Here is a 27,547-nt window from a genome sequence, read left to right as displayed (position 1 = left end):
ATCAAAATTCGAGTAGATTCTTGTGATTTTACTTATGCTATTTTCGCATCTTGCATTCCCTGTCTTCTTCGTGTCTTCTATGTCTTCTAAGGAATTTCATATTTTTATTGTATGCATTCTCAATATGGGTAGTTAATTTATTTGAGAATATTATATGCATAGATCTGAAAAGAACACGGGGCTAGGGTTGAGATTCATAGTCAAACTCATTAAATTAATTATTGGAAAAAATTTTGAGATCAATGGTTTATAGGAAAATTCTGAGGATTGAAATTTATATATATATCTTGTGTCTATATATGTCTATGTTGTCAATTTGCACACACACACACACACACACACACACACACACACACACACACACACACATATACATATACATATACATACATATGTATATATAATATATATTTATTAAATTAATAATCGAATATCATTAATTGAAAATATTTTTGAAAAAATGTTAAACTTTATTTAAAAATCGAATCGCATACTAGCGAATGGAAAATCGCGTATGCGATTTTAAAAAAAATGATATCCATTAATGAGGGGGGGGGATGAGACCCGCGCCCCCATGTCCACGGCATCATAGTGTACCGGCTATCGCAGGTACTGCAATGGCGGGGGTGCACAGTACCCGCTGACATCGCAGGCCCTACGACCGTAGGGCCCTGGGTACCGCTGAAGGTACTCACCGATATGTATAAATGTGTGTGTCGATTCATATGAATTCGACTTTCATTGATATTAAAAAAATTTTATATATGTTTTCAATCGAAATTTTTATTAATTCGATTTTTGTAAAATGCAATAATAATTGATATATTTATGTATGTAGTTATATATATATATATATATATATATATAAATATATATATATATATATATATATATATATATGTATATAAGTATATATATATATAATATGTAAATATGTTAATAATAATTTGGATTATAATTGTATAACTGATAAATGATTTATACCAAAGGTTCATTTCTTTTACAATGATTTAAATTAATTATTTTATTAAGTATATGAAATTTAATTATTAGTTTGGTGGGGGACGTTTTCAACCGAAGTTTATAATTGGAAGATGGATTTTAAAGAATACTTGTATTCATCCAAAACGTACAAATGTTCCTCCAATTCATTCTCTAAACTTGGAAACGTAAACTGAGACTTTTACATTCAAGTTTGTAAACTTAGCAAAACCAAAACATGTGTTTTCATTGTATTCTTTATGCTATTGTTTTGAGTTTTGGGTTGACTAGTGTTGACCAGTTATAGGACGTCTACCAAAGGCTTGGGAGTTATGTGATTTTGATGTAATGATGATGTTTTAATCTCGATCTTTATAAACCCAACCATGGTTATGTGATGGAATGCTCTATGTATTGGATGTGATTACTGAATTGTTATAGTTGAGATTCTTATGTATGAGACACTTGACTTAACCATTATTTTTGGTCATCGATCAGTTATTCTTAGTTATTTTCTAGTCGCCATGATGGGACTGAAATGTAGATTTATTCTTGATGATGTCATGTTGTGACATGTTTTGACTCAACCATTTTGGAGTCTTCGATCATTATGATTGAGATATATTTTGGTTATTGAGAACCATTGATACTTTGATTATCAGTGATACTTCAGTTGCCAATAGAGAGTTGTTGTGTTCATGATTTTCTATGGATGTTTGCTCATGGAGATTTGATGCTTTTATGCATATTTGATAATTTTATTATGGATTGTCTTTTGTGATTTTGAGATTTATGATTCCATTAGCGTAGGGTAGGATATCTACATGTAGTGTCGGGAAGTGGCTTGCAATGGGGGTCGGGGCCCTAAGAGGCTGCCAGGGTAACTCATTGTAAGTTGGATTAATAAGTGATAACATTCACACCTAATACTAACTGAATGAACTTAAAAAGATAAGTGTTTTGTTCACGCCCATGCCTTGAGTGCTTGTATAGGCTAGGATGGGAGTAGTGAGACGCATGGTTGTGACCTTGCATTCAGTAGTATGCCTCGTCAGTATGAGAGGATACTAGTGGCCGCATGAAATCAGTATGGACCCGTGGAGTTTAGCTAATTGCCAGGGTAACTTGTACGTGATAATTGCAATGACACTTTTTCGCTTGCATAGTAGGTTCCTACATGTCATTATGTGCCTCTGGAGATTAGATGTCAGATTTTGTGTTTGGAACCTTTGAGTCAGTGTACTTTTAGGATTCTTGGACTTATAGAGATTTATGCTATGTGTTTTGGATAGCCTATTTGGGACTTGAGATTATTTCCTCAGCACGGTGAGAGTGGACCACTTAGGTACCATGCGGTCGAGTGGTAGTGTATTTTTCACTCTTATCATTTGAGATTTATTGAGACATCGTGGCTGATGCGTCCTTCATGATGGTGGATATGTATCCTTTCATTGATGATTAAGCATATGTTAGATGATGTTATCTTTTGCTTATATTTGTATGTTATATTACTTTCTACATATGATGTTATATATGTTAGGAGTGACATTCCTACTATGTTAGTACCGATGATCTCTTCGGTGATTTGGAATGTTACGCACGGAGGGATGGCTAGGATCCACGATGGTCTAATAATGCTATTAACGATTGGGAGGAACCGTGCACTTAGTTTATTATGTTTGATTTTTATGATGGATGTATATGTCTTCTATGATGATGTATCATGTGTATCATGTGATTATCTTTACTTTGATGTATCATTGATTAGAATAGGATGATGTACCTTATTCTACATATGTATATTCTTTTGAGCTTTTCATACCCTGTGACATGTACAGTGGATGATTGAGCAATTGAAATGTAATGTATGGACATTGGACATATCATTATTATTTCATGTGGTTGTTGTACTAGATGGATTCAATAATGTTAGTTGACTTGGATGTAATTCAATGTTAAGGGATCTTAAAGAATGTAATATGTTATGTATGTTATGTTTACTTTTAGATGGAAATTGCTATTGCTTCTGTTATTGTGCATAAATTATATGTGGTATTTACTTTCTTTATAATAAAAAATGCTACCAAACTTAGTGAAATTCTAGGTTAATTCTTTGGATCCCTTGGCAGGGCATTACACCATAAGAAATAAACCTAATATGTTATAAAGTTTACTAAAAAAAAATTTTAAAGTTTAAACAACATCAAAGTAGCAATAATATGGAAGCAATATACACATACACATCAAGAACACTTAATCAATTACAAATACAGTTTCAATTCCTCAAGGGTTCCTTCACGTTGAGTCGTATTTAAGAAAGTTTTTTTAATAAGTTTAAGTCTTAATTACAATGTCCATAATCATAAAATGAATAAGCACATACATAGTCATATAAATAAATCCATAAGTACCACTAATAATATGTAAGCACATCTAATGAATAACATCCATTGCACATGTCACAGAGTATGTGAAAATAGATACGAGTACATCAATATACAATACAATATCTCATAGGATCTCAAAACACATGATACATAGATACATCAAATGAATAGAAGTCTTCAAGATAAGAGGAAGAATGATAATGGTACCACTGTATCAAAGAGCATCCAATATCTATCAATCTAACGGGGACCCAAATGGTAAGAATACGCTACTAGTTGACCACGTGGTCACCTAATCAAGCTCCCACTCCCACTGTGTAGGAGAGATAATGTACGATCCACACACACAGATAATCAAATCATAAAATAATCCTAAAAAAGGAATCTTAATAGCCAAAACTACCTCAAAGATAACACAAACTAATCAAGAATAAGAGATAATCATAATCGAAAGGACACTCGTTCCAATACTAACATCTCATACCAAGTCAACATACAAATACCAAGACCAAAAATATACAACCACCTCGAAATCAATGTCAAGTGACATAAGCAAAATGACCAACAAATAAAAATTGTCATCAATAAAAGTAAACCACCAATCACTATCTCCAACTATAAAACATCATCAATAAATAATTGATGATTCATTAATAAAAATCAACTATCAACAATAAATGACATCTAATCAATGAGTAACAACTCACAATAAATACACTATCAAAAGTAATATCCAACAAGTATACCACTAAAGACAAAAATAAAAAAACATGAAAAAGACTTAGGCTATATACTATGGAGTGTCATCACATGAGCCAACTATAAGGTTACCCTGGTAGTCTCTCAAGACTCCACCCCCGTAGTGACTTTATGTGAAACCAAAACACCCTCTTGTGATGATGAGAAAACTAGTCATACCTCTCAAGGTATCATCTACATCTCGTCTTAGTCTATACAAGCACTGAAGACATGGACAAGAAAAAATTTCTAACTTATCTTTTCATATATCTCAAGGAAAAGGGCTAAGCAAGATATTTTAATTACTATATTATCACTTGTTACACAACTTATAATGAGTTACCCTGGCAACAACTTTGGGCTCCGACCCCCATTGCAAGCCACTCCCATAGACATGCACCTAGACTACATTCCCAAAAATCACAATTCACAATACTGTCTCAAACCAAAAGAGTAATATTGATCGAATTTGGTTCCTTAATAGGTAACACAAAAAATAATGTTGGTTCTTAAAAACCAAGTCCTCATAAATGCTTAATAGCATAAAGTTCATAAAACATAAATCTCAATTCAAATTATAAAGTTCATAATGAAATCCAATCAAATAATCATAAAAGAAATCTCAAAAATGTTTATAGTGCACATCCTAACTTGGCCAACTAAACAACCCACAAAGCAAAACTATCAAAAAAATAAACATCACAAGACTATAAATAAAATATTAGAAAGCACATAGTTTTTAGCCACATGATTTAATTCCACCAATTTCTCTTGTTTGTTTGGGTCATAAAGATGTGTTTAGAAATAGAGCAAGAATATAGATGTTAATATAAATTGTTATGCTAATATACTTATTTAAAACAATAAGTATTTAAATATCCAATCTTTTTGTGCATATAAAATATCATATAATATTGTCATGTTATTAATTTGAATAATCTTAAATCATTAATGATTTAACCAATAACATAAATATATATTAATAGATTTAAATATTGATATCAATTTCAATTTTTAAAATATTAATGACTTCTATTTAAGTCCAATATTAATATTTACTTTTCCTTTAGTTCATAATGCAATTAGAGATAAAATTATTAATTTAATTTAATTATTTATAATTTCTCTCATAAAGTCAAATAGCTATTGACTAAATGATTACAAAGTGAACTCTACCACAACTTCTCTTAAAATATAATAAAATTATAAATATTTATTTATTAACTTCCCTCTTGCATTAATAATTATAAAATCATTTATATGCAACTAAGAGTTTAATTAAACTTAAATAATCACTAATATTAACATTCATTTTATAAATAAGTGGATAATATTTATTTCATTTAGAAAATAATAAACTATTATTATTATTAAATAAATAAATCTGAAAATTAAATTATATTTTTATAAAATAAAAATAAACATGCAATAAGTAGTTTCGCATGTCTTTGATCTCTCAAATCATGCAAACATACTATGCTTAGTTTTCTATTTTTACCATATTTGTTTTCACATGCATGTAACCTTGCTATACTTAGCTTTCTATTTTTAGCATATTTATTTTCACATGCATGTAACCATACTATATTTAGTTTTCTATTTTTAGTGTATTTGTTTTCACATGCATGTAACCATACTATACTTAGTTTTCTATTTTTAGCTTATTTATTTTCACATGCATGTAACTATACTATACTTAGTTTTCTATTTTTAGCTTATCTATTTCACATGCATGTAACCACACTATACTTATTTTCTATTTTCAATATATTTGTTTTTACATGCATGTAACCATACTATACTTAGTTTCTATTTTTAGTATATTTGTTTTCACATGCATGTATATATTTAGTTACAACGTGCTTTCCTCTCAATTAATCTTTTGTTTTCCAAATAAATATTGTAATTAAATTATTTTAGATGTAAAAAGAATATTCATCTATATTTGAAAAATTCATGATAATCACATAGTTCTAATGACAAATTTAAAGTTGAAACCCTAACTGTTCAATTTATTATTTTCTTTCATTTTTCAATAATCAAATTTTCATTATATTAGAAAGGAGTTTATAAGAATACAATCACAATAATTTTCTACAATTTTTCTATAATTTTCCTCGGTCAAGTTTTCTTGATCAATAATTTTTTTTTTTCAAAATCTACAACATAATTCTTTATTCAACAATCAATACAGTAAATTAATAAGCAATATGTAAATTGCTAGGTTGAACCCACAATATATTCTAGTATTGGAGGAGAATTCCCAAAACATTCTGGTTAAATATATAGTGGATGAAAAGATGGTTAATATCTTCACCTTCCATCTTACATAAACTACATTTATTCACTATATAAATACTCCTTTTTTGAAGATTGTCTAGAGTTAAAATTTTGTTTTGAAAAGCAATCCAAAAGAAAATATTAATTTTAGGAATAATTCCCTTCTTCTAAGATTTTTCCCAAGGGGGAGGATTGTCATTTAAATCAGATCTAAACATAGAAGCCACCTTGAAATTACCACTTGGTTATATACCCACACTATAGAATCCTCCATATTAGGATTAAGATTAAAGGAATTGAGAGATATTTGAATGTAGTTAAAGTTGTGGCAAACCTTTGCAAGATTAACCCATCCATTATTTCTCCAATAGTTGTAGACAAAAACTCCCAAAAACTTGTTTGCATCTATCAATGGGATTGATATAATGGAAGTCATTCATCAGTGGATGATCCAATCATCAGTGGATGATCCAATAACCACACATCTACTGGAAATATAAGAGGAGTAACTAAAAGGGGAGGGGTGAATTAGTTACTACAAAAATAAACCTCAGATCCTTTAGATGTCAGTACAAAATAAACTCTAAAAACTGAATACTGATGATGCTCGGCAAACACACATAAAATGTTGTAACTTGGTAAATACTGAATATGCTCAGTAAGTAATTAACATCTAAATCGTAGATGTTATCTGTGATTATCATTATCTTAATCTAGATGCAAACACAAAATAAAATAGCATGAACACATTTGACACCAGGATTTAACGTGGAAACTCAATTTGAGAAAAACCACCAATTCCAACTAGTTACTATTTTCACTCTTCTAAATTGAGCCCTATTAGGAGCCAACCCTGTTACAAGTTACAAAACACACTGTTAGGTGTGACCATGTTAAAAGATTTAATCACCCTGTTAGAAATGGCCTTGTTAGAGGTCTTTAGACAATTCAATAGTACTGCCACTTTGTTAGAGGTTTTACAAATAATTGTTAAGCCAACTCTATTAAGAGATTTAGATCACTACTATAATAGTTTGAAAGTAACAATGAGATGACCTGATTTCTGATGCAACTGAATTACTAATTACAGATCTTTGTTCTGGCTTGTACTTGATCCTTCCTAATTAAATATATCTTTATAGCTTCACAAGGATATTTTGTTTATCCTTTTGATTCACTTCCTTACTGTACCATTAGATCTTCAAAATCTTCCATGCATTGCACATTCTTACGCTCTTTCAAATTCTCAACTTGACTTTATTCTTATATCATTCATATGGTCAAGTCGTCTCATATATAACTTAGAATAATCAATATTCATCTCTCAGTCAGCTAGAACCAATAGATAAATCAATTAGACTCGATATGTCAAAGCAAGAAACTCTTTCGTTAGTCGACCTTGCTCGGTAGACACTAACTTAGAAACAATTTTCCTATGTTAACCAAGTGAACTTGGTTAACACTGCATATTTGCAAAGATCCTTTGGTAAGTGAGTGAGCTCGATTAACACTAGTCCACCCAACATTTCCTTCATTAACTGAGTGAGCTTGGTTAACACTCATCTTCTATAGACCTGTCTTTGACGCCTGAGTAAACTCGATAAGCACTGCCTGTTAAACTAGGCAAACACAGGAACGCTCGGTAGACACAAAAAAATCTCTTCACTACCCAAGTGAGCTCGGCATGCACTGACTAATAATGACATTTGTGTAACATCAAGGACAATACACAATTAATTAATTGTATCCAACAATTTCCCTCTTTGGCATTGACGGCAATACAACATGATATAATGTACAATAAAATTTTGGAACAAGAATAAAGTAAGGAACATATCCTTATTTTCATTCTGATTCACATCTATGAGAACTTTCTCTGTCAGTATGAACTCTTTCTACCTTTGGTTTCTCCCTCTGTCAGAAAACTTCTATCTACAACAACTTCTACCAAGTTCATTCTCCCTCTTTGATATTTATATGATAGCATGCTTCTCCCTCTTACAACAATCTTCTCCTGCTAATTTTTTTTAAAAAAATCTTTTGAGATATGACAGTAAACTTCTCCCTCTTTGACAACACCTGCCAAAGACAACAATTATGATAATATCAATGTACGTTAAGTACTAATTCATTTGTAATATGCCCTTGTCAATACTGCACCAACTGATTGATCTTCAATAGGTTTTCGTTGATGCATCACTAAACTTTATTTAGTGAGCTTTAGATAGGAGAATGACCCCTAGCTTACCTCTTAAATACAAAAATACATCCTTAGGTAATGGCTTAGTGAATATGTCTGTAATTTTTTCTTTTGTATTTGCATATTCCAAACTGACTTCTTTATCTTGCACTAATTCTCTTAAGAAGTGATATTTTATAGCAGTGTGTTTTGTTTTGGTATGCATCACTTGATTCTTTGATATATTAATTGCACTGGTATTATCACAGTATATGACTACTAGATCTTTAATCTCTATCTTCATTTCTTCCAATAGTTGTTTAAACCAAACAATGTTAAAACAATTAACTACTGTTGCCACATATTCTGCTTCTACTGTGGATTGAGAGATGCAATTGTGTTTCTTACTTGTCCAAAACACTAGTCTTTTACCAGGAAAGAATGCTCCACCACTAGTGTTTTTCCTGTCATCAATACTTCCTGCCCAATCAGCATTAGTGAACACTTTTAAGTCTAAATTGCCTCCAAGTTTATACCATAAGCCATAGTCTTTAGTACCTTTCAGATATCTCATGATTCTCTTGATTGCCATCATGTGATTTTCTCTAAGATTTGTTGAGAATCTTGCCACCATACCAACTATTAATGCAATAGCATTCCTTGTATGCATTACATACTATAATTTTTCAATCATTGACCTGTATGTGGTCTAATCTACTTCCTTTGAATCATCATTTTTGAAAAATTTATGGCTAGTAAACATAGGGGTTCCAACTAGTCTTGAATCTTTCATTCCAAATTTTTTTAATAGCTCTTCGATATATTTAGATTGAGTGATGTATATGTCATTTTTGTTCTATTGAATCTACAATCCAACAAAGAATTTTATCTCTCCAAACATAAACATTTCAAATTCTTTACTCATTTCTTCTGAGAATGCTTTGCATAAGTCATCATTTCTTGTGAATAAGGTATCATCAACAAATATTTCTGCCAACACAATCTTATTGTTTGGTCTTTCTTTGATATATAGACTATTGTTATCATTTGTTCTTTGAAAGTCAATCCGTATCAGGTAATTATAAAGTCTTTCATACCAAGCTCTGAGAGCTTGCTTGAGACCATATAATGTTTTGTGTAATTTGCAGACTATGTCTCTTTTGTTAGGATCTATAAAACCTTCTGGTTGTTCAATGTAGACTTCCTCATCAAGAATTTTATTTAAAAATGCAGATTTAAAATCCATTTGATATACTTTAAATCCTTTGTGTGCTACATATGCTAGTAGAGTTCTAACACCTTCTAATCTTACAATAGGAGCAAAAGTTTCACCATAATCAATACCTTCTTCTTGAGAATAGCCTTTGCAAACCAATCTCGCTTTGTTTCTAGAAAACTTTCCATCTTCATTCAGAGTGTTTCTAAACACCCATTTTGTGTCAATTACATTTTTATCCATGAGTCTAGAAAAAAGGGTCCAAGTTTTGTTCTTCTCTATTTGTTTTATTTCTTCATTCATTGCTTCAACCCAAGTTTCATTATCTAGAGCATCTTTAACATTTCTATGTTAAAATTCAGCAAGTAAATGTGTACCTTTTAATTTGCTTCTTGTCATTATTCCATCAGATTTGTCTCCAATAATCTGATCAAGTGCATGATGCCTTTTGACATATCTTGCTAACACAGGTTCTTTGAATTTGGAATGAGTTCCACTTATTTCATCTTGAACTTCAATATCAAGCTCGAGTCCCACTATCTGTGAGTCGGGTCCATCAAACTCAGTTTGAACTAGCTCAGCAGCCTCTAACTGTGACTCAGGTCCTTCAAACTATGACTCAAGTTGCATTGTCTGCAACTCAGTAACTATTGGAGATTTTGGGTACTTGGGGGGTGAAGCTTCCTTTCTTTCAAATAGATTTGGTAGGGTATTAGGTTCATAGTAAACAAATATTTTTCAATACTATGACTCATTGTTTCTTTTTTCTTCACTCTTTTCTGCAAACTCATCAATTCTCACATGTGCACTTTCTATAAATTTATGAATAGACAAATTCAAACATTTGTATGTTTTACTTCTACAAGAGTATCCTAATAATATGCCTTTGTCACCCTTGGCATCAAATTTTCATTTTCTATATTCTTTCAAGATATAACATTTGCTGTCAAATACTTTCAATTAACTTACATTAGGTTTATAGTCATACCATAATTGATAAGGAGTTTTGTTTGAATCTTTCTTCAACTAGACTCTATTCAAGTATGAACTGCAGTGCTAATAGATTCCTTCTAGTATTTGATCGCAACATTCTTTTCAATCATTAGAGTTCTTACACAATCCATAATGGATCGGTTTCTTCTTTTAGCTATATCATTCTGTTGTGGAGTACCAAGGGCTGGTACTTTTCTTTTGATCCCTCTTTCAATATAGAAATTATTGAATTCATTGGAAATGAATTCACCACCTCTGTCTAATCTTAAATATTTCAATCTCTTTCCAGTTTCTTTTTCTACTTTTGTCAAATACCACTTGAATTTTTGAAAACCTTTGAATTTTTCTTTTAGATACATTATCGTCATCATTCTAGAATAATCATCAATAAAAAGAATGAAAAACTTGTCTCCACTATAACACTCTATTCCAATAGGTCCACATAAGTCTGTATGCACAAGTTCTAAGACTTCTCCTGATTGATATTTTTTCTTTTAAAACTAGTATTTTCCATCTTACCAATTTGGCAATTTTTGCATAGATCCATATCAGGCTTCTTCAAACTAGGAATACCTCTTAATCTTTTATGTTTTCTTATATTAACTAGATTATCAAAGTTTACATGACATAATCTTCTGTGCTACAATCAACTTTCTTCTCCTTGAGCAATAAAACATGAACTTTCACTTAGATCAAGATAAAATAGATTACCTTTTGTTTGCTTGTCAAATCCAACCAAATTTTCTTTTCCATCCAGTAGCTTGGTCTGTCCATCCATGAATTCTACCTTGAATCCAATGTTATTCAGTTGTGCCACACTCAGAAGATTATGCTTCAATCCTTCAACTCAATAAACATTGTCACATAAAAGTTCCTTTGTCAAAGAAATACATCATTTTCCTTTTATGTTACAAGGTTCATTGTTTCCAAACCTCACACTACCTCCATCATAATATTCCATGTGCTAAAAATTTATTTTGTCTCCAGTCATATGATGTGAACAGCCACTATCAATAATTCATGTATCATTTTTGCTAACATGAGAGATAAGTGTCATTTTATCTCCATCATCAAATTCATCTTTTATTGTAATATATACTATTTCTGTTATCAAAATCTTTAGCTATAAAATAAGATTTCTTACCTTTGTCCTTGTAGTTATTGTAATTCTTAGAATCCTTCTCATCTTTATGCTTATTATTTTTCTTTTCATCTTTGTTTCTCTATTTGGACATCTTACAACAATGTGACCAACTTTTTCACAAGAAAAACAAATCAAATGAACTTTACTTTTGTACTTTCCTCTGCCTTTGGAATACTTTCTTGCAAGTAGAGCTTCAACAAATTCAAGATTATTGTCTGAGCTTTCTTTTGTTTCTTCTTCTTTGCTTCTTGATTGACTGGACTTTGATTTATTATTCTTTTTCTTGAGTGAGAGTTTAGCTTCAAATGCAGACTCAATGCCTTTTGAGCTAGGAGCATAGCTATGAAAGTTATCTAACTCAAAAGCTGTCAATCTTCCAACTAGAGCATCCAAATATATTTTATTATTTGGATCACATCTCATCTCTTAAATAGCAGACACTCTAATTGCATAAATAGGAAGAAGAGTTCTAAGTACCTTACTTACAACTGTCTTTTCTTCAATGTCTCCTCCAGATGTTTTAATTGCGCTCACACTTGCGTTGATTCTTTCCACATATTTTGCAATATTTTCATCTTCTCTCATTTTCATCTGATCAAAATGACCTCTTAGACTTTCAACCTTAGCTCTTCTTACATTGTCATCTCCTCCATAAATGTTTTTCAGCTTCGTCCACATTTCATGAGCTATTTTGCAATCTTTTACTTCATCAAATTCAGCATAATTGAGAGCAAATGCAATATCAATCATCATGTTGTTATGATTTTTTTTTTTAGTAATATCTTCAACTGACAATGTTCCAATGGGAGTATTGTATTTAGCATTAAGATATTTGCAACCTGAATCACTAATGGTAGCCAAATGTAACCTCATAAGTCCTTGCCATGTTGCAAAATTGTTTCTATTCAACTTGAGAATTTCTTTTCTGTACGATATCCTGATCTTTAGCTTAGGTCCTTGAAACCTTTTCTACAAGCACCAAAAGCTCTGATACCAATTGTTGGAAATATAAGAGGAGTAACTGAGAGGGGAGGGGTGAATCATTTACTACAAAAATAAATCCCAAATCCATTAGATGCCAGTACAAAATAAACTCTAAAAACTGAATACTATTGATGCTCGACAAACACGCAAAATGCTGTAACTCGATAAATACTAAATATGCTTGGTAAGTACTTAACATGCAAATCTTCAATGTTATCTATGATTACCATTATCTTAACTTAGATGCAAACACATAAAATAAAATAGCATGAACACATTTGACACCAAGATTTAACATGGAAACCCAATTATGGCAAAACTACCAATTGCAACTAATTACTGCTTTCACTCTTCTGAAGTGAGCCCTATTAGGAACCAACCTTGTTAAAGGTTACAAAACACACTGTTAGGTGTGACTCTGTTAAATGATTTAATCACCCTATTAGAAGTGGTCTTGTTAGAAGTCTTTAGATAATTCAATAGAACTGCCACCTTGTTAGAGGTTTTACAAATAGTTGTTAAGCCAACTTTGTTAAGAGATTTAGATCACTACTGCAATGGTTTGAGAGTAACAATAAGATGACCTGATTTCTGATGCAACTGAATTGATGATTATAGATCTTTGTTCTCACTTGTACTTGATCCTTCCTGATCAAATATATTTTTTCAACTTCACAAGAATATTATGTTTATCCTTCTGATTCGCTTCCTTACTGCACCATTAGATCTTCAAAATCTTCCATGCATTACACATTCTTAGACTCTTTCAAATTCTCAACTTGACCTTATTCTTATATCATTCATATGGTCAAGTCAGCTCATATACAACTTAGAATAATTAATATTCATCTCCTCACTCGACTAGAACCAATAGATAAATCAATTAGACTCAATATGCCAAAACAAGAACATCTTTCCTTAGCCGACCCTACTCGGTAGACACTAACTCAGAAACTATTTTCTTGTGTTAACCAAGTAAACTCGGTTAACACTGCATATTCACGAAGATCCTTTGGTGACCAAGTGAGCTTGGTTAACACTGGTTCCACCCAACATTTCCTTCATTAACTGAGTGAGCTCGGTTAACACTCATCTTCTGCAGACTTGTCTTTGACGCCCGAGTGAACTCGGTAGACACTGTCTTTTGAACTAAGCAAACACAGGAATGCTCGGTAGACATAGAAAACTGTCTTTGCTGCCTGAGTGAGCTTAGCATGCACTGACTGATAATGACATTTGCATAACATCAAGAACAATACACAATTAATCAATTGTATCCAACATCTTCCCAAAACCTAACCTTTTTTCCATCAATAAATTTTCACATCATTTATTTAGAATGTCTTTGGTACCCTGCATCGCGCCCCAAATAGCTAAAGAGTAGAAATATTTGGGTAAGATAGAAAATATAACAAAAATTGAACATTATAAAGATACTTATACTTCCAAATAGAACTCTATTCCTTATCATTTTGGTACACTCTCCATCCTTGTTTAGCAAAGAGAGCTTTATCCATACTTCTTATAGATTTGATACCCAATCCACCTTCAATCTTAGGTTTACATATCTTATCCCAAGCAATTAGTGACATCCTCTTTCTTTCTTCAGAGCTAGACCATAAAAAGTTCCTTTGAATTCTATGAATAGCATCTACAAATTTTGCAGGAACTTTGAAGAGACTAAGAGCATAAATAGGGAGGCTTTGAAGACAAGCCTACAAAAGAGCCACTTTACCAACTTGACTCAGCATACTTCCTTTCCAAGTAGCTAATTTCTTATTGAATTTCTCCACGAGGTCCTTCCAAAAGGAGTCTGAAGGACTATGCCCCAGAGGGAGACCAAGGTAAGTACTTGGAAAGGTACTTATAGAACATCCCAAGATATTAACAATTTTCCTTTGGTTGGGAATAAGGGTGTTAATAAAGAAGAGAGAACTCGTGTCCCAAATGATCAGTTGCCATGTGACTGTAGAATATAAGTTAAGATCCCTTTTAAGGCTCCTAGCCTCTCTAACATCGGCCTTTCCCAAAAAAATAGTATCATCCACAAATTGTTCATGAGAACATAAGAGAGGTCGGGAAGTGAGTCTTACACCTTGAATTTCCCCTTTCAAGACAAGCCTGTCAATATACCTTCCAAGACAATCAACCATAATTGGAAAGAGAATAGGACAGATTGAGTCACCTTGCCTCAAACCCCTAGAAGGTTTTTAAAAGCATAAAGAAATCTCATTGACCAGGATAGCCAAGGAGGAAGTAGTAACCAGCTGCATAATAATCTTTAGACATTGCTCACTAAAACCAAAAGCCGGCATTACCTTTTGAAGAAATTTTCATTTTCATTTTCATTTGTAATTTTATCCCTTCCCTTAATTAGGCTAGAAACTTGATTCCTAGCCCTATGCTTCAATTGTAGTTAGATGAAAAAAATTAGCATTTCGATCACCTTCCTTGAGCCATATTGATCTAGATCTCTGCCTCTAAAAGGTTTCTTCTCTTGATACAAGATTATGGCAACTTACTAGCTTCTCATTCTCTTCTTTTAACAACTCCGTTGAATAACCATCAAACAAAATTCTATCTTGAATATTCTTTAATTCCATTTTTAAATTAGCTTTACATTTAAAGATATCTCCAAAAGAGCTCATACTCCACTCTTTAACCCTATCTTTCACATTCTTAAGTAATTTAGCTACACAGAAAAGGGTCGTACCCCCAATATTGATATTCCACCAACCTTTAAAAACAGTTAGAAAATTAGTATGTTGCATCCACATTTTCTCAAACCTAAAAGGAAGATTCTTCCTTACTTGAAGAGGATCCACTTCAAACAGTAGCAGAAAGTGGTCAGAAGCAACCTTCTGGATAAAAGAAAGGGTAAAATCTATTCCTTGGAGGTCCATATCCATTAACCCCTCCCTATTAATAAAATCAATTCGATCCAATCTTCCATCCAATTGACTTGGATTACCTCCCTTTTTTTCATGTTCATAAAGAGGAACATTATAGTCTCCTAGCATAATCCATCTACCGCTGTAATCTAAACTTTTAAGCTGAGATAAAAAATTTCAAAACTTTTTCTTTGCACTTTTATTATTAGGAGCATATATATTAACCATATACTAGTAGGGTCCCAGAGTTAAATGTTGGATCTTAACCACAATAAAGTGCTTGCTTGCCTCCATCAAAGTTTCAAAGAACATTGACTTTTTCCACATGATCAGAGTGCCTCTTGAGGCTCCTTCAGAGCTACTAGCCATAAGACCATAGCTATTGAAAGATTATAAACTTTTTGTTTTTCCTATCTCCATTTTCGTCTCTTGAATCACCATGATATCCGGTTTGTGATCCCAAACATAATCTCTTCATGTTGTGGAAAAATGGTCTTTCGTTTCTTTGATAGAACTATCTATATTTAAATAACTAGTTTATTGGATCTTAGTCAAATATACTAGAGACCGATTTGTTTTTATTATTCTGACATCGAGCTATTTTTCCACAAGGCTTCCCCTACAATATCACCACTACAATAAAATTTAACCACCAAGTTTGAGATTAATTGGTGTGGTTCCCCTACACCTGAGACACCAAAATTTCAAACCATAAATGAAGAAGGCATTCCTAACTACATCTAATTTATGGATGTTATTCATTCCCCTTACATTCCAAGTTATGATCTTCATTTCTTTTTAGGGGTAAAATCCAAAATAGTAGCTTGCTTTCCATCAATTTTATTCTGCATTTTTTTGTCTCTCTTATTTTTAATAGTCTTTCTGCCTGTTTTTCCTGGAGATCCAACATCAAGCTTAACTTTTCATATCTCCAATTTACTTCTTTTGGTAGCAACTCTTGAAGATGAGACTATTGATGAAGCTTCCTTTTCAGCCTTCTTCCTTTGTCCAAATCTTTGTTTAAATTCTTCTTTACAAAATTCTTGTTCCCTTGGTACACTTGGAGAAGCAAGGATAGAAACAATTGAGTTTGACTCCTCAAATAGAGTTTCCAATAATGGGAGGTTGTCTCCATCAAGGGAGTCCTCCACATAACCATTCAAGATATTATCTAGATCTCCTTTCTTTTCCTCTTGGATTTCTCCTTCCTCATAATCCCCTTCCTCTTCATCATTTCCCTGATCCTCATCCTTATTCATATTAATAGCCATTTGGTCTTGTATCCTCTTCATTTCCCCATTTACCTGTGGGATAGAGGGAAGACTTTCCTCTACTTCCATTACCTTACTGCCATTCTCAGACTGCACCCCAGTTTCATCAATCTTATCCTGATTGCTAAAAATTTTCCTAGGTTGTGTCTCCTTAGAAATTGAGCCCCTCTTGTAACTTTAGGTTTCCTTACCAATTTTGGAGCCTTCTTTTCCACTATCTCCGCCTTTTTCTTTGTTTCAGTTCTTGTCGGCAATTTTTGGCCTAGTGACCCATCTTGCGGAAGAAACAGGGATTAGGGAGATCTTCAAAAACAATCTCTTGAGTCCATTTTCCCAGCTTTGAGATAGTATCCACCTTCTAAGGTAAATCCTTCATTTGAGCAACCTTAACATAGATCCTAACTCAACCTTGAGGCTGTCATATTATCAATAGCAATAAGTTCACCAAAGGAACTAGCAATCCCTTTAAGAATATCTTCATATTAAAACTCCAATGGTAGACCTGAGACTCTAACCCAAACAGGAGTAGTGAGAAAGAAAGCATCTGATAGGTTCAAATTAGGTTCTCATTTTTTTACCGTAAAAACTATGGGCCCCCACATAATATCATATTCAAATCCTCCTTGCAGGTAAATAAAAGGGGGAAAAAAAAATCTCTAAGCATAATAGCAATGTCAACCTGACCCCAAAGGAAGGGCCCATTTCCTTTTTACCATATTTCTTAAGGAGTCGATATCTGGCCAAGTCCCCAAAAATTTCCCAATAAAACAAAAATTTGGGACTCACCTTTTTCCCAACAAGATCTAGATGTAAGATGTAATCTGGGGGAAAATATGACTTGCCCACTGGTCTTTTTCCAAAAAGAGAAGACCACTTCTATCCTCCAACTTCATCTGCATTCTCCTTACAAGCCAAATCACGCGAGTCCACGATGTCATGACTAACCACAAAGGAAAGTAGAGATTGTTGTGCTTAAGAGTAGTTACAACTAGTTATTTCTTCCTTTTTTTGATTGATCATATACATGATGTAGTCAACACCTTGTTTTCTGCTAAATGCTTTTCATTTTTCTACTATTCCGAAGTATACAATTTTGTTTTAATTTTCAAAGCAAACATCCATAAAAATGAAAAAATATGCTCCTCCCAAATTTTTGAAAAACTATTTAATCTCTATATGATAGGGTGGGGATTGTAAAAATAAAATTTATTTCACTGTTTTGAGTGGGTAACTGGCAAACATTGTTTCTACAAGTGAAAATCAAAACCCTACATCTGACGATGAATCTGGCTCGCAAGTTGGCTTTAATTTGACCAAACGGATCTACAAAATAGCCAGCTTTTTTCCTAGGCCAATCTAATGAAACTCCTGCAATACTTGTCTAAAACCATTGATAAGAGTCTTTAACAATTCCTCCCATTTAAGTATCTGAAAAAAAAGAAACCCTTATTTGGGGTAAAATAGCTTCTTTGAAATTTATTTTGTGCGGACAGGGCATCGTAAAGAGCTTATTAATCTGAGAAAATGACGAAAACAACTACATTTTCAAGAGTTTTGTGCAGACAGTGCATCGTAAAGAGTTCATTAATCTAAGAAAATGACGAAACAACTACGTTTTCAAGAGCACGGGTTGTTTTGATAAACATTGCAACAGAAAAATCAGAATACAAACTTTCAGCTTAAACCCTAGAAAAGTAAATCTGCTGCTAGGGTATGTTAATCTATTGCTACGGTATGGTTGCAACCCTAGAAGCCCTCAGTAATAGTTAATAATTTTCCGCATGAAATGCTCAGATCTCAAACATTTATCCATCCTCGGGCCTAAACAATTTATAGCATTCAAGTAGATCGGCATGTCAGCTAGTTATACAGTTCTCCAGGTATTAAACCTACAAAAAATTGATTTGCATGAACAGAAAGTCAAATATCACTGAGGGCTTTTAGGGTTCTCAGATCTCAGAAAATTTAACAAGTCAAATAAATAAGCAAAAATACGCACCACAAGAAACTAAGATCTTAACTGGCATATTCAAGAAAAAGAAGCCCTCAGCTGTTGCTAGTTTTCAACATGAAAATATTCAGGTCTCAAAGATTACATGCCATCACAGGACTGTAAAAATATAAAATATCAACAGCGTAAATCTACGAAAAAAAAATAAGCCTTGTGCTTATTGCGAAGGCAAATAACAGTTGAGCACGGTTGCTATGACGAGGAACGGAGACAGCTATTAAGGAGAAACAATTAGGGTTTGAAGGTTAGGGTTTTTAACTTGATCTCTGAAATCGACAAAATAACTTCCATGGTAGCTCTTCTCAATATTTTAGACCTTGGGGATTTTAGAATGTTTATAGGGTTAATTAATGTCAACTTCAAGGTCAATTTAATATTAAGCAACTTTATTTGGAAGGAGACTATCGCCGAATGTGTCAACATGGTTGAAATATCTAATTGTTGTTGAGTGAGAAGCTCATTATCATTAAGTGGTTTCTACTTCCATGCATTATTTCATCTGGATCTTTGACAATGTATGATAAGAGTGAGTTAACGCATTGCCTAATATTGCATTTGATTATCCTTTTGTATCGTAATGAGTCATCTATTAGAGCTCTCACCCATTAAATATTTTGTTCTTTAAGAATACCTTTGAAAAATAGGCCTAGCCTTACTACAAAGGATTACAATGAAAACTCTAAAAAAAAATTTTAAAATATTAAGAAAGAAAGTAGAGATAGGTTGAACTAAGAAAGAAAAAAAACAAAAATATTCAAACATCATTAGATCATCCATACAACACTACTAAGTGCTCAACAAGAAAATCTCTTAGTTAGGACCAACCATGACATTCTCTAGTCTACAATCTTAAGTCAAGGGACAAGCCTCAATAAACTACTATAAGTACCTTGTCTTATTTTCCATCTTGATCTTGCTTACCATCTTACCCCTCATTTAGACCTAGCTCATAATAGATCATGTATCTAATTGTTGGAATATGTTTTTCAATAAATTTGACTTAGATTACACTTTTTGGAAACTACTATTCATTCCTATTAAGGAATATGAGATGAGAGGTAGAAGTTTACCTTATAAGTAATTGCCAAACAATGACAAATTAGATTGCTTTAACTTTGATATCGATCACAACAGAGGTATAGATTAAATGCCTTGTATGAATTCTTGATGCCTTACTTTTCTTTTGCTTTTTCAACGAGTATTACTAATGCTTCCTCAATATTTGCAGGTTAACATACATATGTACAAATTACCAGTAGTAACATGTATGTGTGATGTGTTTCCAATCGATCAAGGCACTCAATATATGTGATCATAGGAATAGTCGTGTCTCATGTAGAGACGAGACTCTACATGCCCTTTGGGCCCGTAGGGTGATATCTCTACATGACATGACCTTAATTACATTAGTTATGATTTAATCACAATGTGCTCTAAATAACCTTAATCATGGTCAAATCTAGACTTGTTAGACCTATTTTCAGACATTATCTTGCATGGTGGTATAGATCCTAAATTGATTGTTTCTCGATAACCTTTATGGTGAAATTTCTCAAAAGGATGTGTTAGTAGAAACCCTACGCATTTTAACATAAAACCATTACCCTTGTTATTTTTAAAATTTGCCCGCCTATCTTTCAAAAGGGCTAGTCTTGGTGTAAGAAAGGATTTTATGTTTCTTAATCTTTTCTTGGAAAATTAGGTTTTCCCCTTTTTAGAAGATTGTTTCCTATGTCTTGTACGGTCTTATTTCGTTGAAAATTGTAATTTGTTTATGTGGTAACTAGCTTTGAAATCATAAGTTTTATAATCTAACAAAATTCCTTTTACTCCATTTGGCACCTTGTTATTTGTTAAAACTCTACCCTCAAGGCAGGTGGGCCCAGGTTATTCTTTCTCCGACCATCAAATCTTGGTTAGATCCACAGTTATCACCATGTCACTAAACGGAAATGAAAGCATCTTAACCTTTGTGACAACATGACTGATTGACGCATGTACCAGGTGGTCCATCCATAGTGATCAAAAGGAGTGTTAGATCTGAGTCATCAGATCATAAGATGATTAAGGGTTTTTGTTGTGTCACTGAACGAAGATGTGAGCCTTTTAACTATTGTGACATTGTGATTGCACAATGTGTGTACTAGGTGGGCCATCCACAATGATCAAAAGAAGTGTTAGATCTGAGTCATTGGATCATAAGATGATCAAGGGTTGTCATTGTGTCATTGAGCAAAGATGTGAGCCTTATAACTATTTCGACATTATGATCACACGACGTGTGTCTTGTGGTGGGCCTAATGCATAACAGTTTCCTTGGATCAGGATTGTTAGATCTAAAGCAAATCTAGGTGGTTATTATGTCATTATGGGGACTTGTAAGATTCTTATTCATCACAATAACGCAACGTTGTGGCATGCATCCAGGTGGATCTAGAGTGCGGATGTGGTATGATTTTATCATGTTCCTTGTCTAGATTCTTCCACATGGCTACATCTTGAATGGTTGAACTAACGAATAAAAGATGATCCACAACTTCAAGATCTAAAAGGATGTATGGTTGTCGTTATGTCGCTAAAGAGATATGCTATTGTTTTATCCATCGCGACAATGTGATGTTGTCACATGTGTCCAAGGTAAAAATGCTCATACAACAAAGTTGTGGGTAATTTTTGTCATTAGATCTAAAGCAAATCGATGGCGGTCACCATGTCATTGTAGGGAGATGCACAATGGTTATTCAGGGTGACAAAGCAACAATGTGCCACGTGCCCTAGAGTCTTTAGTGGTACAATGAGGGTCTGCAAAGATAGAGTGGCTTACAGTTGGCACAGTGTAATTGGTTTGACTACCCTATTAGTATAAAAGGAGGTGACTCAACAACAAACTTAAATCACAATTGTTGGATTTTTTTGAAAATGACAATCTATTTTTAAAGTTGTTTGTGAGACATGCATGCCCATTGTTTACAACAAATTGATGGAGAATTAATTCAGTTTTGTGTGGATTATAATCTAAGAAAATGGTCTACGTACATCACATTTTACTGTGTAAAAGCTATCAATTCCAAAGCAAGGAAGAAAGACAAGATATATAGCACTAAAAATTATAGATTGATAAAGAAGGGTGAATCGAGGGCGTTTTGAGAATCAATAACTATATGTTCTCAATTTGAATTTTATAGTGAACAGAAAATGGGTAGAGAAAATTATTTGTGTGCAAAAAGTTTTATAATTAATAGAAGATACCTCCTAGAAGAGATTTTTTGAGAAAAATAGACGATCAATAGAGGAATGTCTGTGATGACTTTTTAGAACAATTAAGTGGATCAACTAATGATGTTGTGCAAGATAAGAAATTACTCCCTATTACACCTTTTATAAAGATTGTGGAGGAATTATATGATAGAAGGAATTGGACACGGGATGCACAAACTACTAAGAGTGGGTTGTAGTTTTTCAAGAAGTGGATTTTAGAGAGAAACCTTTTTGCCCCACACGAAAATGTTTGGAATTTTGACCTAGGAAAATTGGTTGTACCTGGGGGTTTTATGGATTCAAATATTTTAACCCTAGTTACTAAAATGTATGATCCTATTGCCCGATGTTTTAGGGATGTAAGTGGAAATTGTAAGGTTAAGATAACGCCTAAGGAAATTCATGAAATATTTGGGTTGGAACCTTTCTTTAAGTATCGTGATGCCATTAATTTTCAAAGGTTAGAGAACACTTTGGTAACATCCTCAACTCTAGGGCCTTTCTTGAAGGAATTCTTCAACTCTCATGCCCTAGAGGTATATATGTCTTTGTGTAGGGTCTTTGGGGAGGATGAAAAAAGCCATATGCATGTCAATTTCATGTATATGATCGTCCAGATTATTGTCTATGGAGTAAATGTTATTTTTTATTTTGCTTTTTTCTTGGATGAGGAAATTCATAATTGATTGATTGGAATCAATAGGGGCAAGGTTTAGAAACCTTTTTGTTGGTATACAATGATAATGCACATATTTATTTTCAAAGGAGCCACTTATTTTGGTGAAGAAATGCATTTGACCACAAAGAAAGATAATGAGAAATTACCTATCTAATTATGGCATGTAGATATGGCATGCAATAGAGAAGATGCCAATTTGGTTAGGTTTGATAGATATTTTGCATCAAAGCTAAGAATAGTGTTGTCTCATGAAAACCCAAGGATCCCAAAAGCATTGTTGGAATTCATTAGGCCAAAAAAATTTACTACAGGATTAAAAGTTCCCATAGTTGGGGTGATATTAAATTCGTAACATGTTTCTACTATTTTTACAGTCTATGGTTTCCAAAGGGCACCTCATGTTTTGCCTTATCAAGTGCCTCTTAAGGTTGGTGTGGCAAAAGTTTTGTGGCAAATTGGTGGTTTGGAGGAAGCTGAATTGGCGAGAAGATTTAGGGGAACCCTTTTTCCGTCTAAAATTGTTGCCCATCAATTTGTAATCACAAAAGGGGGATGTTTGTTTCTTTATAAATTTCAGAGTCCTTATAAGATGGCTATATCTCATGCTATATTTTATGACTCTAAGATTTTTATGAGATGTTCAAAATGAGAATTGAAGCTAAACACCATGCTCATAAGTTCTATTGTCCTGAGGATGTTATCATAAATGAGTTTTCCTTCCTCGAACAAGAAGTTAAGAAAGAAAAGTGGTGATTCTATAGCAAGGTGCTTGAGTTTTTGAATATTTTTGAAAAATATTATAATCCCTTAGCAGGTGCTAGGATAATTGGTGACAAGATTAATAAATTAATGACATTCTTTACTAAAATTATGGAGACAATGAATGAAAAGAAGACTACTCTAATTCAAGCATATCCTCATCAACCTAGAGAATTAATTAAGAGATTATCTTTCACCCCTTCCATAAAACCTAGTCAATATGTCATTCAAAGGAAAGTAGGGTACGGTATTGATAGTACGGAAGAAGATACAACCAAAAGGGGAAAAGAGATGATTTCCCCCCCATCCTAGTGAGGTAAGCTTGCCACCCTTCAACATATAAGAGACCTTTATTTGAAAATCATTTGTCTAAACCTACATTAAAAAGAAGAGGATTGAAAGAGATGTTCCATTAGGAAGTGTTGAATATACACCATCTCAGTCCCCTCTCCATTTTGAAAGTGAATAGATCTCAGCAAAGCAATTGGTGCACTTGGTATGCTAAGGTGATGTTCTTGTTACTATTTATGAATTAGAAGAGGGGATGATAGAATAGCCCCCTATGCCAATCATGGATCTAATTGTGAGTGATTTCAAGGGGAAAGAACTAGATCATGTTTTTAAATAGACTTGCAAGAAGTTTTTATGTGGTGACAATTTCATTAGGTCTAGATCTTTCATCCAATTTCTTTGGAGGTCAAATATTTCAAATTTTGAGGAAAGATGTAATAAAAGACAAAAAGAGAAAGAAAATAAGGAGGACTATGTTATCAAAGATGAGATTAAGGGAGAACTAATGTAGGAGTTTGGTAAGATTACTCCAGAGGAAGGAAGAATAGTGATAAAAGAAGTTGGAGTACAAATTCTTCCAAATTGGGACATTGTAGATGCCATGGTATTTGATGCAGTTAGAAAAGAAACAAATACCATGTATAAAACTGAAGAAGAGGCTAGGCAAGCATCCAAAGGAGTTAAATACGATGAAGACCATGTTGTATTAGTTTTGTGGTTATTACAGAGAATGAATAAGCCCTAGTGTATGGAAAAGTCTGACACTAATTTAATGGGTAGCTTGACTGTGAAAAGGGTTGTAGAAACTTCAAATGAAGAACTTGTTGTCATAAATAAAGAGACAACAGAATTTGTACTAGCGACAACAAGAAAGGAAAAGAAAAAAATAGATGAGATGCATGCTAGGTATGAAGAAGTTTTGGCAGCCTATAATGAAGAAAGGAAGAAAAGAATTGAAGTTGAAAGAATGATTTCTATTCATGAAAGGAAACAAATTAAGCATTTGGAGATAGGGGAATCTTCTCAAAAATGATTGTAACATCACCTACACCTCCACGTATAACTAGTACAATTGTTGAGATATGAGGATCCCATTACATCAGGGAGATAATACTCAAGAAGGACTGCAAGAAGAAAAAGTCGGGCTCAAGGTTGCACAATTATGTTAGTGTAGTTTTTTATTTTTCCTATTTTGATAGGTTTTTCCTACACTTTTAATAATCTCGCTTAGGTTAATAAAGCATGTCTTATTAGGTGAATGGTTGTGAGGTGTCACCTTCCTACATGTGAGCATCCATTAGCTATCTTGGGAAGATACTTTGCTATCTTTAGTCCAATAGATGGTTGCTCCTCATTGGCTGGTATTGCCACCTCCTCCCTCTTCCTAGCCTATATAAGCATGCTACCTGGCTTGTATTTGCATCTCTTGTTTTTGCATCTTCTTAATGCTATTTTGCTTCCAGCATTTGCATTACTCTCTTGGAGACTAACTCTATGATGCTATTTTGATTTTGTATCATTTGCATTCATAGTTTAGATATTTACTCTTTGCACTAGTTTTCTGGGTTATTAATCTTTTCAGATTCTAACATGGTATCAGAGCTTTTCTATGTGCAAGAGTAGATTTTAGTTTCCTTATTTGAGAGATTTGGGAGGGGCAAATAAACTTTATTGTAGTTTTTTGAAAAATGAAGTATGCTCTTCTCTTGCATCTTTGGATGATCCTGAGAATCAGAAAAGTTTTGACAAAAACAGTTTTTCTCTAGGGTTTCAATCTCAAATCTGACAACCAACTTGCATATTTGGAGTTTTCAATCAGTTTTGCAGGTTCCAGCATGCCATTGATGGACTTAAGAAGCTGATCCAGCATTTGCATGTCATATTTTGGTTGCTGGGGTCGTTTTCTGATTTTTGGAGCCGTTTTTTACTGTTAAAGGCGTCTGATTTACACTACAGCAACATCTTATGTTCATCAGCAAGAAAAACGCTTTCTGGGTTTTGTTTGCAGCCCCAAAAAACCATCTGGGTATCTTTTAGATTTTGCATACAAGCTATATATTTTTCAGGATCGAGCATGCAAAGCTACAACCATACCCCTCTCCGTTGGCAACCGCAGATTTGAATGCAGTTTTCAAATGTCTCGTTCTTGCTCATACGGACTTCGATTTTGATGATTCTTGTTATGAACTTGGCTATTTTTTTGTGCTCTATCCACTAGTGGAGTTATTTTTTGATTTTCATGCATGAATTCTTCAGAAATTGCAAATTCTCAGCCGTGACTGTGCACAGTTCTCATTTTGGAAACTTCGGAGGATCATAACTTTCTCATACGACCTCGTATCGAGGCGATTCTTTTTTTGAAAGTGCACGATTTTTCGAGTAGATCACAGTGGTGCTATTTTTTTACTTGATTATTGTGCCCAAGTTTCACTTTTAGCATATGCTCTTCATGAGGGTTTGTAATGCATTGAAATCAAGACCACTAAGTATCTCTTTCTAGTGGTAGTTATAAATGCACTAAAATAAAGTGTCAAATCATATTTCTTAGGGGGGGGGGGGGGGTTCTTTGATTGAGTAAAAAAGGGGGGGGGCATTGTCGTGGCTGGGTTCTCTTCTTTTTAGCATTTCTTTGCATTTCTTCATCATGGATCAAACAAATATGCCCATCCTAACTCCATACAATTACTTTGAGTGGAAATCACGCATGACAATTCACTTAAGGAAAGCTGGATTAAATAGGATAACTATGGGACTTGAAACTGAACCTGCTAAAGATGAAGATAAGCCTAAGTGGTTTAACAAATGTGATGAGGCATTTGGAACATTGTGTTTGTTTGTTTCTCCTGACTTGCTATTTCACATTGAGTCTTTGGATACACCAAATGAAGTATGGACAAAGCTAGAAACACTATTTGGCACACAAGATTCAATGAGGGGTCATATATTGGAAAATGAATTAATAAGTTTGAGTCCAGGCAATTTCAACACAATCCAAGATTTCTTCACCAAATTGAAATCACTAAGGCTGCAGTTAAAACAATGTGGAATTGAAAAGAAAGATGAACAACTGATTCTTAGTATTCTCTCTAAGCTAAGTTCAGAATATTCTGCGTTTGTCTTTACCTTCTATGCTACTAAGGGTGCACTTGGTACTCAATTCACCATGCCATCTTTAGATGATTTTTCTATCAATCTCACTCGAGAACAAGACAAGCTAATCCAGATGGGAATTCTTAAGTCCTCTAAGTCACATGCCTTGGCTGCCAACCAAGGCACAAAAGAACAACAAGGACAAAGTAGTAACAACAATAGTAAGGACAAGAAACAAAAGAATAGCGAGGAGAAGAAGGATCAGATGCCAGTTTCTTCAAAAGCAACTATTGATACACCATCTTCCAAGGGCGATAAACCTAAGAAAGAAAAGGTCAAATGTGCTTATTGTAAAAGACCTGGTCATGATGAACATAAATGTTTGCAGAAACAAC

General features: G+C 33.4%; 1 long non-coding RNA gene and 1 other non-coding gene across 2 annotated transcripts in view; both read right to left on the bottom strand.

The window, feature by feature from the left end:
• The window catches only part of LOC149535854 (uncharacterized), a 136,851-nt gene that overhangs the window by 31,491 nt on the left and 77,813 nt on the right, over positions 1–27,547 (bottom strand). The gene's annotated exons all lie outside the window — the stretch shown is intronic.
• LOC149535856 (small nucleolar RNA R66) lies at positions 19,107–19,174 on the bottom strand. The gene has a single exon (XR_016358227.1). It is a non-coding gene; the product is annotated as a small nucleolar RNA R66 (small nucleolar RNA).

The sequence above is a fragment of the Cupressus sempervirens genome, chromosome 10 (genome assembly GCF_028749045.1).
Source record: "Cupressus sempervirens isolate cs-2001-9-10 chromosome 10, ASM2874904v1, whole genome shotgun sequence".
NCBI classification, from domain to species: domain Eukaryota; kingdom Viridiplantae; phylum Streptophyta; class Pinopsida; order Cupressales; family Cupressaceae; genus Cupressus; species Cupressus sempervirens.
The sequence above is the reverse complement of the archived record's forward strand: the minus strand, read 5'-3'. Positions and strand labels throughout refer to the sequence as shown.